At 38.0% G+C, this 20,909-nt stretch overlaps 2 pseudogenes; both read left to right on the top strand.

Annotated features, from left to right (window-relative positions):
* Positions 1-7,516: 7,516 nt before the first annotated feature.
* On the top strand, positions 7,517-13,036 carry LOC120135881 (annotated as a pseudogene).
* A 1,711-nt stretch (positions 13,037-14,747) lies between these two features.
* On the top strand, positions 14,748-16,053 carry LOC120135956 (annotated as a pseudogene).
* Positions 16,054-20,909: the final 4,856 nt, after the last annotated feature.

The following is a 20,909-nucleotide window of genomic DNA, read 5'->3' as shown; positions in this document are numbered from 1 at the left end:
AGCAACAAGAGATCTCATTCCACTACCATTCAGCTTCAGGAAAATGGCACTTTGAAGAGGATAGGACTATTGCAAAAGTCCTACAAATCAGATGTGAAAAACACGAAATGTCAGGGCAAACTATTTTGAAGACATAACTATTATATGTGTGGGGCATTTTGGTCTACACTGGTGCTCTGATCGAGCGTGACAAATATGCACTTCTCTTGCATGATGTTGAAACTGGACAAGCATCTTGAAGATGCCGTGACATTTTAGTTTTGCTCCTGTGCATAAATAAATGTTTATTTTGTTACAGTTTTTTTAGTTTCCTTTTAATTGACTATTTTGTTTTTCTTTGCAAGGTTAGGGTCCACACAACCTTCAACCGTACCAACATCAGATTCTGAACACTCCAGCCCTATACAACTGAGACAGCCCACGTCGCGACAGCCACACCACCACAAGCATGAAGTCAAGGTACCTTGCATTGCATTGCATTTCATAGCATGTAGTTTTATTTTCTTTAGTTTTAGTAAGGATTGAGGACAATGCTTCTCTCAAGTTTGGGGAAGTAGGGTTCTCAAATCATTGTATGATAGTATTAGTATAATGAATATGTCATGACATTAGTAAATACATAATTAGTTTAATGGAATGAATTAAGGATGCCCGATGATGATGAATTTTTTATGGCTAGGATTGAATGTACATGATTGAGGATGATAGAACCAACTCTAGGACTTGGTTCTTTGAACCTTTTGAATACACGATTGTATGTTTTCCATGCTTAAGGAACTTAGAAATTTTTTATAAGAGAATTCTTGCATGTCTTGGCATAAACGATGAAAACCCCACTTTGTAAAAAAAGAAGAATGAAGTTGTGAATAAATACTTCGGCATATCTGTAGAAGGACACTCCGCTATGTCATGACATTGCCTGGAAACTACAAATAAATAAATGGCAGCTGTGATATATGAGTGAATGAAAGTAGTCATGGGATGACTTACCTGACTAGCTCGGGGGTGGAAGGTATGCTCCCTTTCACCTAGAGTGTGGGATGGTAGGTGTGATGGGCTGACTCTCTTTTCTAAAAAAAGAAGAAAATAATGTGGGAGTAAACTTGTAAATGTCGTGGAAAAACAAGAAAGCTTGCGTAGAAAATTTTTAGATTTGTTAAGCATGTACTAGATACAAACACGCACACACCCACACAAAGAATCTTGCCCTAGGGGACAATACTTGATTTCTCAAACTAGTCTAGCATGTTGAAGCCAAATGCTGAGGGCTGAAATTTTATCCCATACAACTATTCTACTTCTGAACTTGCCATTGTATTTTTATTTTGCTTAATACTATCCATTGCTTGAGGATAAGCAATAACTTAAGTTTGGGGGTGTGATAACTCCGTAAAAAGGTCATATTTTGGGACCTTTCACTTAAGTTATTGAATGTCTAAGAGCCCATTTAGGATCATTTAGATGCATTTAGGAGCATATAGTTGCATGAGGTGGAATTCTATTTGCCGTGGCATTTTATTTTGTTATCAGTGTTGTTTTATGGGGAAGGTGTTTGTTTGATGATGTGCATGATTTGATAGCAAGGAAAAGAAAAAAAGGAAATGCCGTGGCATAAGATGATTGCTGAGCAGAATGAAAATACCGAGCTGGATTGGCATTTCGAGAGCGAACAAAATGAAAGAAGATATTTTTAGAGCCAACTGTCCCTGTTTTCACAGGATCTCTGATCATGACCGAGAAATTCAGATCTCTAATCATGACCGAGAAATCTGCCTAGATCAGCGCAGATCCTTACCTGCCCAGTCAACCACCAAGCTAGACCATTGCCAGCTGCCCAGCAGAATCACTGCCAGCTCTACCCGATAATCACATGAATTAAGCATGATTTGGGTATTTTTGGAATTTTGACATAAATCTTTAGGGTTTTCTCCCCCTATAAATAGAGGATGAAGCCACAATGGAAAGGAGACTTTTGACAAGCCACCAAGAGCCTAAAATTAAGAGAAAACGTTCTTTGCCAATTCATTTTGCCGTGGCATTTCTCCGTGACAAGCTTGAGGGAGTGGCGTTCTAGGCCTCCGAGAGGAGCTAGCTCGTTGGGAGCAGTTCGTGGTGGCTGAGGGAAGCTCTGGCAGTGCACGCTAAAGGCTTTTTCTCCTCCTCTTAGATCTTTGCTTTCATATTTTGTTATTCGGGTTGTAAGAACGAATGATACTTGCTTTGTGCTTGGTTATTCAAACCCCACCATGAACTAATCCTATTTGGTGGGAGTTTGCTTGGATGTTTAAGTTTTTATTTCAATGAATTGTTGCTTTTCTATGCTTTATTTTGTTTTGTTTATGAAACTTAATGCCTTAAGGTTGTAGGAGCTGCGAGAGTAGCCTTTTCTTAGGAGGTTTTAGGGTTTGAGAGAATACCTTGGCAAAACATCCTTAGTGTTTGAGAGAAACTAGGGAGGAACTATATAAACAAGGGGTTCTAGGTAGTAACTAGGCCTAATCCACCTTAGAGATAAGGATATGATTTCATTCGACTAAAAAGAGTGGTGCTTGAATGATAGGTTAGATGTTAATGCTGCCGCAAAAAGGTTTGCTGAGACATATCATGTTATCTGGACCAATAGGATCACTGCAGGGGTTTACGCTAATCGGTTTTGCCAGGGCATCTTCAATCTGTCGAGTCCCTTACTAGAGATAGCTTAGGGCACCTTAGGAGACTCTGTCGGGCAGACTAGGCATAGAAGTAAAACCATTCTAAGAAGTAAACTTAGGTTTTCCAGATTGACTCCCATCACTCATTCCCATAGTAGCTTGTCGTGTGAGAAAGACAAAGTCCTATCAATTAAACCTTATATTTACATTTCATTTTTCCTTGACATATCCATTTGTTTGCACTGAATACATTTCATTTTGCCACAACATTATCATTTGTATATACCATTATTAACTTTACTTAGGTGACAAAGTAAAGTGCCGTGACAAACTTATTTGATTTCCCCCAATCCCTGTAGAGAACGATACTCATTCATCACTTTATTATTTGTTCGATTGTGTATACTTGCACACATATCCGCACCATATTTTAGTACTCACAAAATGCTGACACTTACTAGTTTTGTGCTGCTCATCGCAAACCTTTCTAGCATTTTCTCAACATAACCCCGTTGAGATAACCACAATTTCCTTGAGTCTCTGTCCCTTCAAATTTCATTCCAAGAATTTTCTTTGCAACACCTAAATCTTTCATATCAAATTCCTGACTCAATAAAATTTTCAAACCGGTAACATCATCCATGTTCTTCACAGCAATTAACATATCAACAACATACAATAACAGAAAAAAAAAAACCATCATTAAGGCTCTTAACATAGACACAACAATCATACTCACATCGCTTGTAGCCAATCTTGCTCATATAGGAGTCAAACCGTTTGTACCATTATCTCAAAGACTGTTTCAACCAGTACAAAGATTTCTTCAATCTGCAAACTAAATGCTCGTTTCTAGGTTGAGTGAAACCTTTAGGCTGCTGCATGTAGATCTGCTCCTCTAAATCACCATGCAAAAAAGCAGTTTTCACATCCATATGCTCTAAATGCAAATCCCAACTAGCCACCAATGCAAGTACTTCTCAGATTGAAGTGTGTCTACCATAGGAGAAAAAATTTCATCATAATCAACTCCTTTCTGCTTTGAAAAACCCTTTGCTACCAAACGAGCCTTGAAGTTCTCCCCCTCTTTTTCTGTTACTACTAGTTTCTTCTTATGCACCCATTTGCAACCAATAGGCTTCTTGCCCTCATGAAGGAAAACTAACTCCCATGTGCGATTGTGATCAAAGACTCCATCTCCTCAACCATGGCAGCCATCTACTTGTCGTTTTCCTGACTAGTAACATCATCATGAAAAGTAACCGGAGCATCACTACTAACAGTAAATGCAAAAGAGACCAAGGCTTCAAAATCTAATCTGTTCGGAGGCTTTATATTCGTCTGTCTCACCCTGTCTCTGGCGAGACTATAATCCTACAAATTATCCATAGCGGAACCACCAAAGTAGGGTGAGAAGTTTTTGTTTTCTCAACTGGAAACTGCTTGAAATCCACCAATGTCGTGTCTTTCTTCTGCTGCAACATGGGTTGTTCATAAAAAATAGCATCTCTATTGATCACAATTTTCTTCGTAACTGGATCCCAAAACTTGAATCCTTTTACACCTTTCTTGTAACCCAGAAAATGCACTAATTCGATTTTGCATCAAGTTTGGATATCTCATCAGCAGGTACATGTACATAAACAGGACAACCAAAAATCCGTAAGTGATCAAAAGTAACATCATGACCAGTCCATACCTCTTCTGCAACTTTCTCAGCCAATGATGCCCTTGGCGATCTATTGATAAGATAGCACGCCATGTTAACAACCTCAACCCAGAAGTATTTGGAAGCCCCACATTCAACCGCAAACATATGGCTCTTTCATTCAATGACTTGTTCATCCGTTCCACAACACCATTCTGTTGTGGTGTCTTGTGCACTGTAAAATGCCTTTTAATCCCATGCTCGTTACAAAAGTTTAGAAACTGTGAATCTGTGTACTCTGTACCATTGTCAGACCGCAAATACTTGATTTTTCGTCATGTTTGGTTTTTTACATCAGCTTTCCACAGCTTGAACTTCTAAAAAATGTCATACTTCTGTTTTAAAAAATACACCCAAACTTTTCGTGAAAATTCGTCAATGAAAGTAACATAATACCTAGATCCACCCAAAAACGATATCGTGGAAGGCCCCCCATATATCAGAATGCACATAATCAAGAATCCCTTCAGTTGTGTGCTTCATAGTCTTGAAACGAACTTTAGTCTGTTTACCAAGAACACAATAGTTGCAAAAATCGAGCTTACGACTTTTTACACTATGCAACAGATTTCTTTTATGTAATTCAGCCATACCACGGTCACTAAGATATGCAAGATGCATATGCCACATTTTGGTAGTATCATCACAGGACTCAATAGAATGAACTCTACCTACAACGGTACTCCCTAACAATCTGTAAATATTCCTTGTAGTCATCTTTCCTTTCATCACAGTTAAAGCTCCTTTAACAATCCGAATGGTTTCCCTATCCTCATCAGCCTTAGGGATAAAACCATTCTTATGCAAAGTACCCAAAGAAATCAAATTCTTCTTCAAATCTGGGATATACCGAACACCACACAACGTCTGAACAGAACCATAATACATCTGAATTCTGACATCACCAATACCAACAATATTGCAACATCGATCATCACCCAAATAAACAGAACCAGAAGTAACCGACCTGTATGTCGAAAACCATTCCCTATTTGGCGTGATGTGATAAGAACATCCAGAATCAAGAATCCAAGCATCCGTCAATTGAGTTGTTGAAATAGAGAGCATATCACCTCACTGCAATCAGAATTATCCTCCTCAACCATATTCACAGACTAGGATGAGTCATCATGCTTCTCATTAGTCTGCTTTTTCAACTTCGAACAATCTCGCTTCATATGTCCCGCCTCCTTGCACTTGTAACAGTGAATTATCTTCTTATCCCTAGATTTGGATCTGAAATTCCTGTTTCTCAGAACCTGCCTTCTTTGGCGTCCACGATCTCGATTACCCATGACATATAAGCTATCATCTTGAGAGCTTTCCCCTGCATTCTGCTTCCGCTGGTTATGAGCCAACAAAGCTGCAGTAATCTCCTCAACTTTGATAGTCTCTTTCCCATATGTAAGAGTAGTCACCATGTGTTTGTAAGAGGGATGCAACGAACACAACATAATCATCGTTTTATCTTAATCCTCAATTTTCATATCAAGCCGAGCCAAATCAGAAACGATTTGATTGAAGACATTCACGTGTTGCGCCAAATCATGATCATCCTGCATCTTCATCCCATACAGCCGCTGCTTTAGATACAGTTTAGTCGTTAAGGATTTGGACATAAACTGACTTTCCAACTTCTTCCAAATTTCATATGGAGACGACAGATGCATGACGTGATACATGACCTCGTCCGCCAAACATAATCGTATGGTTCCTGCCGCTCGCTGTTGCAATTCTTCCCAATCTTCCTCCTCCATCGACGTCGGCTTTGTAGGTCGCAAAGCCTTCAGGATCCCTTTCTATGCCAATAGATCCTTCACCCTTGTTTGCCATAATCCGAAGTTACCCTGACCATCGAATTTCATAACTTCGAATATGGCTCCTGACATCTGATACCAATTGTTGAATAATCGGGTAAAGAAAACGAAAAGAACACAAGAATTTTAACGAGGTTAAGCAATGTGCTTACGTCCTCGGTGCCCTAGGCGGCATTAGAATTTTTATTCAATATCTCATAGGTTTTGGTTACATCTCCTTTTATAATAAATAAACTCTGGTACATATTTACAAAAATAACCCTGTACTCGTAACCCCCACTACGAGCCTTTCTTTGTAAGGACAGATGGCGTTCGCTTCGCTCACTCTGTTCCATCATCTGTCATCTTTACCGATATATTTATGAGTCATACCTAACAAATTCTCAAAAATCTCTCTCTAAATCTCCAAAATTTCCTTTGAATTCACAACTTTTATCTTTCTCGATCTTCATCATATACTGTTAGATCATACTAATTTTAAATTATATTATTCTCTTTATCAAAATATTTTCATTCACCATTTTGATTGAGCCTTCGTCACTCCAAATTCTACGAATCCACCTTGGTGAAACTAAAGATAAACATATAATGGTAGTTTGGAACAAAATTAAAATGTTCAAAAGTTTAGAAGCAATTTAGAACTAAAGTCATAATTTAAATATGAAATTGAAATGTTTAAAAGTTTAAGGATTAATTTAGAACGAGAGTTATAATTTAGGGATAAATTAAACTTATTAAAAAACCCAGAATAATATATATATTTATTTATTAATTAATTTTTAAAATACATTAAATGGACGCTCATTATGTATAAGATTTCACCTCCTAAGGAACAAACATTATAGGCTTATCAACCAAAATATTAAAAAAAAATTAACATTTTAGGTTGCGAAAATGATAAAAAATTAACTTTGTATGTTGCATTCAACCAATTTTTTTTAAAAAAAATTAACGTATTGCATATCTTTCCTTATCCTTAAATTAGGCAGCCGTACTACATAACAACATTGCAACGTTCTTAAAATAGAGGGCTTTGTACACCAATTAAGATAAGAGATTTCACCATATGGAACGGGCAACCGTCTAATTTCTTTCCTCTGCTCCACCTTCCTTTCTCTTCTCTGCAACAAGGGAGAAAAGGATGAATCCAGTCATTGCTTTCTACTGCTAAAAGAACTGGGATTTTTTTTTAAATGAAAATCATAATCAACAATAAAGATACATGGTGTATGATACTTGAACATAAGTCGAAAAAGTGTAGGATTTTCGGTGTGCAGGTCATGGTAGATTGGTGATTCGAGGAAGGCAGTGTCAAGAACAGCGAATTAAAGAGACAGAAAATGGTGAAGCGAGGCGCAGACGATATAATAGTTTGCTATGGACCAAAAACGTTGAATACAAATGGTGCATGGATAGGTGACAGCCCTTTGGATTATTCGATTCCGATCATTATCTTGCAGATGATGATCGTCGTTGCAACTACTCGTCTCATCGTATTCATCCTCAGACCCCTTCGTCAACCTCGAGTCGTGTCAGAAGTTCTCGTAAGTTACTCCAAGTTCGACCGATGTTGTTCATCTCAATTGTATTGGTAATGGTTTTTGTTTTCTATCTTGTTTTGAACAGGGAGGAGTGATATTAGGTCCATCGATATTAGGACGTGTTCAAGGATTTACCACCACGATTTTTCCCTTGAGGAGTTTGATGGTGCTTGAAACGATGGCGAACGTCGGTCTCATTTACTTTCTCTTCCTAGTTGGTGTAGAAATGGACCTAACAGTGGTTCGTAGGACAGGCAAAAGGGCACTAGCGGTTGCTATAGCCGGCATGGTGTTGCCCTTTGTAGTTGGCGCCTGTTTCTCTTATATACTCCGTGACAATAAGCAGAAACCTCTTGGTACAACCCCCTACATCCTCTTCCTAGGTGTAGCTCTCTCGGTCACCTCCTTCCCAGTGCTCGCTCGAATCCTTGTTGAGTTGAAACTGATCAACTCGGAGATCGGCAGGTTGTCAATGGCTTCTGCTCTTCTTAACGATACGTGTGCTTGGGTTCTTTTAGCTATAGCCATTGCCGCGGCGGGGAACGGTTCAAAGCCCTTGAATTCCCTTTGGGTGATTCTCGTTAGTGCCATTTTCGTCACGGTTTGCATTGTTGTTGTTAGGCCTGCGATTTCATGGATGGTTCGAAGAACGTCGGAAGGGGAAGTGTCGGACGATTTTAGCATATGTGTGATTTTAACAGGGGTGATGATCTCGAGTTTCATTACAGATGCCTTGGGGTCACATTCTGTTTTCGGAGCTTTTGTGTTTGGTCTCATAATTCCCAATGGAGCCCTTGGTGTTGCTTTATTGGAGAAGATTGAGGACTTTGTTTCCGGGCTTTTACTCCCTCTTTTCTTTACCATCAGCGGACTCAAGACCGATCTGGCTTCGATCGAAAGCTTTCGGACTTGGGGTGTCTTAGCACTCATTACGCTACTCTCTTGTGCTGGCAAGATAGTTGGAACAATGATTGTAACGTTGTTCCTCCGGATGTCGCTTACCGAAGGATTTATACTAGGATTGCTAATGAATGCCAAAGGTCTCGTGGAATTGATTGTTCTTAACGTTGGCAAAGATCAGGAGGTAGTGTACTTGGAACATATTTCCCTTTCATTGATTATGACACGGATCGAGGTGTTTTTGAAAATGAGAGTACCTTGTTTTTTTCAGGTCTTAGACGACGAGTCGTTTGCTGTCATGGCGATCATAGTTGTGGTTATGACTGGGATCATCTCACCGGTTGTGGCCGCCATGTATAAGCCAACAAAGACTTTCGCATCATACAAACACCGAACGCTTCAACGAGCGGTGCACGATGGGGAGCTACGAGTGCTGGCATGCATCCATACCCCTCGCAATGTCCCTGCAACAATCAACCTCCTTGAGGCCACTAATCCTACCAGCAATTCTCCATTAAGTGTTTATGTGCTTCATCTCGTCGAACTCACTGGCCGAACTTCGGGGATGCTCATCATTCATAACACCCACAACTCCGGTCACGTGGCATCGAACCAAACTCAAGCTCAATCCGACAACATAATCCAAGCTTTCGAGAACTTCGAGCAACGTTCGAGCTTCATCTCTGTTCACCCACTCACCACCATTTCCCCTTACAACTCCATCCATGACGATATCTATAGCGTGGCTGAGGACAAACGTGTGGCCCTCATAATCATCCCTTTCCATAAACAACAAACTCTCAGTGGAAGGATGGAAGCCTCGAACCCTGCATTTCGAGCAATTAACCAGAATGTACTAGCAAGTGCACCTTGCTCAGTAGGCATTTTAATCGACCGAGGCCTAAGTGGGTCAGCATGGTACACTACAGGTGAAGTGTCTCACCAAGTTGGTGTGCTGTTTTTCGGTGGTCCAGATGATAGAGAAGCACTTGCATATGGGTGGAGAATGTGTGAACATCCAGGGGTTAGTCTCACCGTGACACGATTCATTCTGGGAGACGATCTATCACTGACTGCAATGCTGCCAACCGATGATCAAAACGACGACCCGACGATGTTAACAGTTGAAAAAAACATCATGGAAAATAGGCTGGATGATGAATATATAAACAATTTCAGAAGGAAGAATGCCAATTCCGAGTCGATTGTATACACCGAGAACATGGTGAACAATAGAAAGGAAACCGTTACGGCGATTAGGAACCTAGACGACTACTATAATTTGCTGATTGTCGGGAGAAGACATGAGACAATGTCACCGTTAATGAATGGTCTGACTGAGAGAAGTGAGTGTCCAGAGCTTGGTGCAATCGGAGATATTCTAGCAGAATCAAATTTTTCATCGACCGTGTCCGTGTTGATAATTCAACAGTATGTCGGGGTATTCCAACATGAATCGTTGGGATCACCGGATAGCGCATTATCGGACGACGAGCTTATCCCCGGATGACATCCCCGCCGAGGAGAACCGAGTGTCTTTGACGTTAAAAATATGGAGAGCATTAATGTATTAAGAGATACTCAAGTGAAACAGAGTTAGAGATTAAGGTCGACAATTCATACATTACTGTTTTAGCTTATTGTTCCAAATTATTTGTAATTTAAACATATTTACCATGTAAATCATGTATGTTAATGTAGACAGTAGGGATATTTCGATTTTAATTATCTTTATAAAGAAATTATTTTTAATTGTTTTAAAAAATGTTTTTATTAAATTTATCTTATATAATGTTTATACTATTTCGACTCTTACTCATTTATAAACATAAAAAATGAAAAACATATTAATATTTAAGTATGTTTCGTCCAATAAAATTTCATCTAATTGTAAAAAGAATGTTATTTTTTAAATGATATGATAAATTTATATAAATTATTTATATTTAAAATCATACATAAATATTATTTTATAAACATATTATGTATAATATACATAACCTCCATTTTTGATAATTTTATTCAAATTAATTTCCATAATATAGTTGATTCTATATTTATATATATAATAAAATGGAAAATTAAATCCAATCAGAAGTAATTTTGACGTCCGGGAGAAAACGTATAAACTCGTCACTCTCTTCCATAAAACGAAGCAAAACAGAGCGAAACGAAAAGGCAAAGAAAGAGCAGAGACTGCAATAAATACCCAGAAAGGGAAACAAAAGAGATTTTTGGAAATAAAAAAAAATGTACGCGTTACATTGATTATAGTTATTGATTATGTTTTAACATGACTTTCTATTTCTGAATAATCCAATGGGAGAGAGCTTGAATGACAAAATCAACTTTTTATTATTGTTACTTTAGAGAGATAATTAAATTCGGTTTTGTTTGGAGTTGTGTTTGGTTTGCTTTTGTGTTTTCTTCTTCTTCTTTCACAGGAAACGGTCGATTTTCCGTCTGCTCAAGAATTATCAACACTGTCACTTCACATTGTCAGTTCTCTATCCTTTTATCTTTTGTCAATTGGTTTTCTTTGTTTGGCGAGTGAAGAACAAATATTACTCCATCTCTCTCGCACTTTACTTCTATTTTTTTATCCTTTTTGATCTTTGGGTTTTCATTAATATTCATGATTTTCAGAATCGGACCGGTTAGTGAATCGGTCATGCTACTAGTTCATTAGTTCAACCGTTTGAATCGATTTGACCGGTCGAAAAATCGAACGACGTCATAATTATTTAAAAAATTAAATAAAAATACCAAAAATATTTAATAAAAAATAATTTTTTATATCACAAGTCATATTCAAAGCAAGTCATAACATATATAAGTTAAAAACCATAAAATCAAGTGAAACAAAATGATTCAAATTAACTATAACATAATATTTAAGGTAAAACATATTAAATAATAAATATAATTATATAATTATAATTAAAAAATAAATTTGGGGCTAAAAAAATCATAACAAAATGATATTGTTTGGTTTAATTTTTTTAAAAAATAATCTCACATGGCTAAGAAACATAGAAGAGCATCCCAAAAGTCTAAAGAGTAAAAATATGAGAACAAAACAATCCCACATGGTTAAGAAACATATAAGAGCATCCCAACTAACTTCTATAAATAATAGAGATAATTTGACATTTAAAATCATGGAGTCTTTTGGTGAGCATTGAGTGAATTATTCTTTCACTTCAATCAAGCTCGAATTTTAGACTTCAATCGAGCTTCTAAATTTTTTTTGAGTTCAAGCCTTTTCGAGTTCAAGTTTCAATATTATATTTCGAGTTCGAGTTAAACTTGATAATTTTTAGCTCATAAGTTTGAGTCGAGTTGAGCTTACTTTTAAAGTTTTCAAGTTCAAGTCGAGCTCAGCAATACTCGAGTTTGACTTGGCTCGTTTAACAAATGACGTCGTTTGATTTAATTTAAAAAAAACAAAATTGGTGTTTTTTTTTTGTTTTTAGCCGGTCCGATTCGAACGATTCAACGGTTCCGGCCGGTTCACTAGTAACGGTTTAACCGGTGTAGATTGAACTGGACTAGGCAGTGATTCCCGATTGAACCGGTCGATTCGGTCCGATTTTCAAAATACTGTTAATATCATGATTATTTTATATATTTCTATTTTTATTTTTGTTGTTGTTGATAATGCTTTTTTTTTCCTTTCCAAATTGAAGACGTTTTTGTTTTAAACTTAAGCCTTATTGTATCCATGGATTTTCTTTCTTTGCAGCCATATACGAATTGTTAAAAACGTCATTTATTTTATTTCTAATTTCCACTTGGTATATGTTACTATTATTTCATTTTATATAATTATGTTAGCTTAAACACTTATTTGATTGTGGGTATTGTCTGTGTTTTATGATCCTGTATTCCAAGGGTTAACTGTTCTAATCTAATTGGAATTTTCACAAAATGGTTTCAGCGTCTCAATGAAGTTCTTATTTGTGAGCTAGTGCAGAAAATTTTAGAATGGTTTATTTTCTTCCCCATAATTAATGCTTTATTCTTCTCTGTTATTGTCTATGTTTCAGGTTTTAGTCGTCACAAATGGAAACTGTTGTGACTTCTCCTCTGAAACGCTGATAAGCTGGAGTATCAAGTTCTAAGCATGGCCTGTATTTAGCTTCTTGTTTGAGTATAATTATGCCTTATTTGTCAAGGCTCAACGGGATATCAGTGTATGGTGATTTTGAGATGTATCAGTTTGGTTTGGTGAACTTTCCGAGCAGTTGCTGTACAAGTTTGTGGGAAATGGTGTCGTCTAGGCAAGGAAATTCAATCGGTGGCCCTCAATATGTTTCTCCGTCACTTGTGCGATCAAATTCTGCTATTTTGGGGTCTCAAGGTGGTTCAATGCCTTCAATTGGTGACCCTCAATCTGGTTCTCCAGCACTTATGTGATCGAGTTCTGCTATTTTGGGCAGGATATCAACAGCGTTATGAAAACGCTATAGCGGTCACGATATTGCGGTTGCGTATTGTCCGAAACCGCTATTCATGGTTTTTGCGGTGGGTCACGGATTCACACCGATCGCGGTCGATTATCCTCGCAATTTAACGGGAAACGAACGATTACGCCGATAACGAGACGCAATCACCGTTATTCCAACCGTTACTGAAAAAAAAACTTAAGGAAATATTTTTTTTTTTGTGTTCATCGTCACCAAACCTGTATTTTTTTCTTTCTTTCCAAATTTACGGTTTTTATATATGCATGTTGAGATTAAAAAGGAAAAGAAAATGGAAAAGTAAAAGTAAAAGTAAAAATAAAAAGGAAGAATGAACATGTTTTGTGGATCTTACCGGAGTGGAATTCATTGTAATCGGAGAAAGAAATTTTCGTCGGAGCTTAAGATTGTTGAAGAAAAAGAGAAAAATTGTAAACAAAAATAGAAGATCGTCTTAAGTGACTAGAAAAGGAAGAAGAGGAATGGCAGGCTAACGCTTTTGATCTTGATAGGCAGCTTCGGCTCCTATAACACAAGACCCGCATTCAATCAGAGAGGCTTTAACTCCCTCGTGAGAGGTGATTGCACCAGTAGCAAAAGAGATCTCAGGATAAATAGGTACCATATCATATGTATACCCCGGGTATCGATATCCCTGCCTGCAACGGCTAGTTTAATTTGAATTTAACAAAGGTAGTACCGATACACCTTGAAGGGGTACCGATATCCCCTGTTATGGGCAACCTATTTTTGCAGAAAAATCATCCCCAAACGGCTCCAAAACATCACCAACGGCTAGATATAACTTCAAACAAATTCCAAGTTATAAAAACAAGCCGAGGACACTTGAAGAAGTATGAGAACACCTATCCAAACAATCAAACACAAGAAAAAAAGTCTTTCATTCTTATTTCATCTTTCTCTTGTAAATATTTGTTCTTGTGAGTTTAATTCTTGCTGTAAAGGGGAAAGGTTCTAGCTAAGCCCGTGTAAAAGCTAGGGGAATGTTCTAGTTTATTCCGTGAAAAACTAGAGAGTTGTAAAGATTATCTCTTTGTTCTTGAAAAAGAAAGAACAAATTAGTGAATTTGTTGAAAAATCCTTGGTGATGAGCTAAAGTAGTAGATGTAGAATTAATTGAGAAGTCGAACCACTATAAATCGCTGTGCAAATTTTCTATCCAATCTCCTTACTCTCTAAACACAAAAACCGCTCCGACCCCTCTTTGCAAACCCTTTCAATTTTCGATTCAAACTTTCGCAAATCCCAACAATTTATAATTTAATATATAGTTTAGAATGTGAACTTTAATTTTTGTTTAATTTAATCCTAATTTCAGTAATTTAAATAATATTGTGTTCACAATATTATCATGAATTAATTATCTTATCCTATTACCGGAATTTTAAAGTCTTTTATATGGTTAAACTATATTATATATGTCAATTTAGGTTAGAAAACATTCTAAAAATCATTAAAATTACTCTATATAATTATAATTATAATTATTATGTTTTATGATAATTTGTGCGAAATTTAAAATAATTCACGACCTCGGCACCCATAATGACCGTGATGACATTCGTTATGTCCACAACCGCAATAAACGCGACTAGACCGAAAACGCAGCCGCGAACGCTATTTAAATCCCTGATTTTGGGATCTTAAGCTGGTTGAATGCCTCCGCAGGCTACATTTTCCTCACTTGTCTCACCAAGAGCACATTATAACATGAATTTGCTAGGTAGAAACAGCAAATATTTCAACACTTCTCAATCAGTCTTTCGGCAATGGGAGTTCAATTTCTGACCTCTCTGGTGCTGGTGTTTTCCAACAGAGAGATTCTGATGCCACTGCTGTAGCAAATGAGATTGGTTTCAACGTACCTCCTTCATCGTTTACACCATCAAATATTGCAAAATTTGACTCATCAGACCAAATTCAGAAGTAGCAAGTTGCAAACTATGCCGGAAATCCTGAAATGTTAGAACAACAATCTCAAGTTCAAGAATTTGAGCCCCAAAAGTTTCAGCCTGCTCAGCAATCAATGCAACAGTTCCTTCTTTCAGAAAGTCAATCACCGCAGCAATTTCAATCAAACCGAGGAGAATTAGGGGGAAAAGGTGCAGTCAGTTGGAGCCTCAGACTGTGAATGATCAGGTTGGTCCCCAGCAACTATTGCAGTCATTCCGGAATCTTGGACCAATGAAGCTAGTGCCTCAGCAGAACCAAGTTGGAAGAGGCATAGGGCCCGTTAAATTGGAACGTCAACAGTCTGATCAAGCAATGCTTTTGCAGAAGGAGCAACAACAACAGCGGCTGCAGTTCATCCAATTGTCCAGGCAGTCTTCTCAAGCTGCTCTTGCTCAGATGAATCTTTTGCAACAACAGCAAATTTTGCAGATGCAATATCAGCAACAACTGTTGAAATCACTTCCTCAGCAAAGGTCACAACTACACCTACAGTTTCAGCAGCAGAATTTACCTATTAGATCTCCGGTAAGACCAGCTTGCGAACCTGGCACTTGTGCTCAGCGTTTGACTCAATACATATATTAGCAACAGTGTAGACCTAATGTAAGATAGTTTCACTTGTGGAGTTAATTGTCTGTCTCTTCATTGCTGTTTTCCTTGGTAGTAACACGTGTTGATGCAGGATAACAATATTGAATTCTAGCGGAAATTTGTTGCTGAATATTTTGCTCCTAATTCAAAGAAAAGGTGGTATGTTTCGTTGTATGGACATAGTCGGCAAACTAACGGTGTTTTTCCTCAGGTATGTTGTTTAAAGAAACTATCCAACTTACACTTAATTGTCCCTAGTAAGAGGAAAATCTGGTGCTTCAGAAAGTGAAAGGGAAACTGTTGGCATGCAATATCCTTAGTACACTGCTTTCCAGCAATTCTAAATTTGCTAAATGATGTATTTGAGGAACACTGTTTATTAATGTTTGATGAAGGTACACAATATCAAGATCGAGTTATAACGGATGATTATTACTATCCAGTTATGCTATTCTAGGAAACAGCCAAGACTTGGAAAAAAGAAGAAAACCAACAGATAAGGTGGCACAGCTTCCATTATATCCCTGACCTAATTCAAGTATGAAGAATTTAGTTCCCCTTGTGAGATACATAGGTGTAGTGCAAAAGGTCATATAAATTTTGAGCGACTTCATATAATCTCTCTTTGTAGTTTCATTAATGTTTTCAAATTTGATTTTGTAACCAAATTTGAAAACATTAAAAAAATCCTTTATGACACACTCTCTCTTTGTACTTTCAGAGACAGCCGTTGAGGTTCTGCTCCGATTATTTAAAATCAAATATGACAGTGGCACTTTAGAGGAGCTTCTTTATGTTGATATGCAATGCGAATACCTTAATGCAAATGGACAAATTGTCCTTGACTATGCAAAAGCAATAAAAGAGAGTGTTTTTGAGCATCTTCGTGTAGTTCGGGACGGTCAACTTCGTATTGTTTTCTCTCCAGATCTGAAGGTTTGGAGGTTTTAAATTCTATGTGCTAAAGGAGGTACAAGTGCAGGAACTTCTGATTAGTTGACATTGTGTTTTATCTTCTCTTGTTTATGCTCTCTAGATTTGCCCTTGGGAGTTTTGTGCACGATGTCATGAGGAGCTTATCCCTCGGAGATTGATAATACCTCAGGTAAACAAAAAATGTATTATATGTCAGATGTAGAGTTATGTGCTTAAGTAGTAGTCTTACAGCATCATCTCATGGAGCATTTATGAATGTAAGTTGACTTTATTTCGCGTTACTGTTTTTCTGAAACATTGAAAACCATAATTTATTGCTGAAAAAGTTCATGTCATCTTCACTCTCAAAGAACATAGATTTTAGAAACAGGGGATACAGGCAGTAGAAGATGAAGGGAAATGTTTAAGAATCATGTTCCCTCCCGTTACTCCACTCTGAGCCCTGAAAAGGAAAATTCTCTATTTCATTCTTTAGGGTGGGGTGTATGTTCGGAGAGAACTGGTGGATGTCATGTGGTTTTAGCCTTACGGTCTTTTGTGTTTTCTTTGACTTACGTTCTCTGCTGGAGGTGTTAAGGGTGTTGAAATGGATTTTGATGAACTGAAGAGCATTTACCTTGAGTTTGGAGTGCCGATGTATGCTTAAGAGGGATTTCTTGAATTTGATTACCTACTATAGAGAGGGCAGTTGAATAATCTTTTTTTTTCACTTTAGTTCCCCCCATACCCCAAACCCGCCCCCTTCTCCGCTGTCTAGAGTGTGCGCTTGTGTCATGACCTCGAAAGCGGCAACAGTACACACGGGAATGCCCACAAGAGTGTCTTGATATGGTTTGGAGGTGTTTGTTAGATTTGTCTAGAAATTAAGTTGACAAGTTGGAAATTTCATCTTGGTTGGTGGTCAACTTATTGGAAATTTTTTCTTGGTTGGTGGTTAACTTATTGACAATTTCATCTTGGTTGGTGGCCAAACTTTGAATATGTGAATTTCATATTTGGTGGCTAACTTGTACACATTGGAAAATTCTTTGGTAGGTGGCCAAACTTTGAACATATTGTTCTTAAAACTCAACTATAAATAGGCCTAAGTATTTCCATTAGAAATCATCCCAAAAACAAGTTCTCTCTTCCTCTTGTATTCTTCATTCTCCCACTTTGGGAATTCTAAAGAATTCCATTTGTTGTAATATTGGTGATATAGTGAAGTTATCATCCGGTGTGGTGCCCGAGGAGTAGACGATATTCTCGTCGAACCTCGTAAATTTGGTGTGTTCTCTCCTTTATTGTTTTTATTCGGTTCTTTTCCATTGTGTTTCAATATTCAATAGTTTGACAGGTTTATCTGCTGTGCAACCTTTGGTGGTTTTAATCTTGACATTTTAGGTCAATTTTAAAACTACGTTCGTGTGGGAAATAACTCGTTTTCCCCAATAATTGGCATCAGAGCTTCGGTTGAGGTTATCCTGGTGGTTTCGTTGCTGAAAAGATACAATTCGTGATATTGAATATTGTTCGTTAGAATTAAAATGCCAAAATACGGATCAGTTGAGACATCAAGCTCTTCATCTAGATCGGTGAGGAGGGTGATGTCAAATACAAATTTCTCGGTGGAGTTGTTCGATGGATCCGGTCATTTTGGCATGTGGCAAGGCGAGGTGTTAGACGCTTTATTCCAACAAGGTCTAGACAATGCCATTGAGGAAGAAAATCTCGAATATATGGAGGAGAAATAATGGGGAACAATCAATCGTTTGGCGTACAACACGATTCGATCTTGTCTTTCCAGGGAGCAGAAGTATGGCTACAAGAACGAGACTTCTGCAAGTAAGATGTGGAAAGCTTTGGAGGAAATATTCCTGAAGAAAAGCTCTCAGAATCGTCTCCACGTGAAAAAAAGATTGTTCAGATTTGATTATCAACCAGGAACCAGTATGAATGAACACATCACTGCGTTCAATGAGCTAGTGGAAGACTTATTGGGCATGGATGAAACCTTCAAAGATGAAGATTTGGCTTTGATGTTGTTGTCATCTCTTCCAGATGAATTTGAGCACCTTGAGACAACGTTACTTCATGGTAAGGATAATGTTACCCTTAAAGATGTAACTGCTGCTTTGTATAGTTATGAACTCAGGAAGAAAACCAAGAAGGAGAGCAAGTACGAAGCAGCGGAGGCCATGGTGGAAAGAGGTCGCTCGAAAAGTCAAAAGCCAAAGTGGAGAGGGAGATCAAAGTCGAAGTCCAGACTAGGAAAAGATTAATGTGCCTTTTGTCATGAGAAAGGCCATTGGAAGAAAGATTGTCCGAAGCTGAAGAAGAAAGGAAAAACTGTTCCAGATGCATGTGTTGCAGAGCATGATGCACATGACTCTGACATATCATTGGTTGCTTCATCAACAACATTCCATTCCGATAAGTGGATATTAGATTCGGGTTGCACCTATCATATGTTCCCTAATCGGGAGTGATTCTCCGATTTAGTGGAACTAAATGCAGGAGTTGTTTATATGGGCAATGAAAATGCCTGTAAAACTGTTGGGATAGGTTCAATTCGATTGAAGAATCAAGATGGATCAACCAGAGTTCTGACAGATGTCCGATACGTGCCCAGTTTGAAGAAAAATCTCATCTCGTTGGGAGCCTTGGAATCCAAAGGCTCAGTAGTCACTATGAGAGATGGAGTTTTAAAAGTCACATATGGCACACTTGTAATGATGAAGGGCATCAGGAAAAATAATTTGTATTACTACCAAGGTAGTACAATTATTGGAGCAGTTGCAGCAGCTTCCGGAGGTGATGATTTGGACGCAACCTAGTTGTGGCATATGCGGTTGGGACATGCTGGAGAGAAATCCTTGCAAATTCTTGCAAAGAAAGGATTGTTGAAAGGTGCAAAGGCTTGCAAATTGAACTTTTGCGAGCATTGTGTTCTGGGAAAGTAGAAGAGAGTGAAGTTTGGCACCACTATACATAATATAAAAGTTATTGTAGATTATATTCACTCAGATGTGTGGGGTCCTTCAAATACATCGTCTTTAGGAGGAAACCATTATTTTGTAACTTTTGTAGATGACTTTTCCAGAAGAGTTTGGGTGTATCCGATGAAGTCTAAAGATGAAGTGCTTCAAATTTTCCTGAAATGGAAAAATATGATCGAGAACCAGACTAGTAGAAAGATCAAACGTCTTGGGGCGGACAATGGAGGGGAATATAAAAGTGACCCATTCTTTGACGTTTGCCATGAGTATGGTATTGTTCGACACTTCACTGTTAGACATACACCACAAAAGAATGGGGTGGCAGAGCGTATGAATCAAATACTATTGGAGAAAGTTCTATGTATGTTGTCTAATGCTGGGTTAGACAATGCATTTTGGGCTGAGGCTGTGACATATACTGACCATCTTATCAATCGTCTGCCATCATCAGCGATAGGAGGAAAAACACCATTGGAGGTATGGTCTGGAAAACCTGCTACTGATTATGATTCCTTACATGTATTTGGATCCACTGCTTATTATCATGTGAAGGAATCCAAGCTTGATCCGAGAACAAAGAAGGCTCTCTTTATGGGAATCACCCATGGAGTGAAGGGATTCCGCCTTTGGTGTTTAGACAGCAAGAAGATAATTTGTAGCAGAGATGTTACCTTTGATGAATTTGCCCTAGTAAAGAAGGTAACAAGTGAAGCTGTCCAGACAAGTAGTACGCCGCAACAGGTGGAGCATACTCCAAAACAGGTGGAGTTTCAGCAGACGATGATCCCAGAAGTTGATGCAGCTGATTCTTCAACTCCAATAGAAAAATCAGAAGATGAAGAGGTTCAAACCTAAGAACCATTGGAGACACCAGAACCACTTGCAGTTACAAGGCCAAGGAGAGAAATTCGTAGACCTGCTCGATTTGTTGATATGGTGGCCTATGCTCTTCCAGTTATTGATGATGATATCCCTATCACTTACCAAGAAGCAATACAAAGCTTGGCAAGTGATAAGTGGAAAAGTGTCATGGATGAAGAAATGCAATCTCTCCAAAAGAAAAACACTTGGAAACTGACACAATTACCGAAAGGTAAAAGAGCCATTGGATGCAAGTGGGTATTTGTAAAGAAAGATGGATCTCATAGCAAGAAAGATGCTCGCTACAAGGCACGGTTGGTAGCTAAAGGCTACGCTCAAAAGGAGGGAATCGACTACAATGAAGTATTTTCCCCTGTTGTGAAGCATTCATCCATTAGAATATTGTTGGCCTTGGTAGCACAGTTGAATTTGGAGCTAGCTCAACTTGATGTAAAGACGGCTTTCTTGCACGGTGATTTAGAAGAG

The sequence above is a fragment of the Hibiscus syriacus genome, unplaced genomic scaffold, assembly GCF_006381635.1.
Source record: "Hibiscus syriacus cultivar Baekdansim isolate YM2019G1 unplaced genomic scaffold, ASM638163v2 tig00110621_pilon, whole genome shotgun sequence".
NCBI lineage: Eukaryota > Viridiplantae > Streptophyta > Magnoliopsida > Malvales > Malvaceae > Hibiscus > Hibiscus syriacus.
Note: the sequence above shows the minus strand (reverse complement) of the source record. Positions and strands in the feature narration are given on the sequence as shown.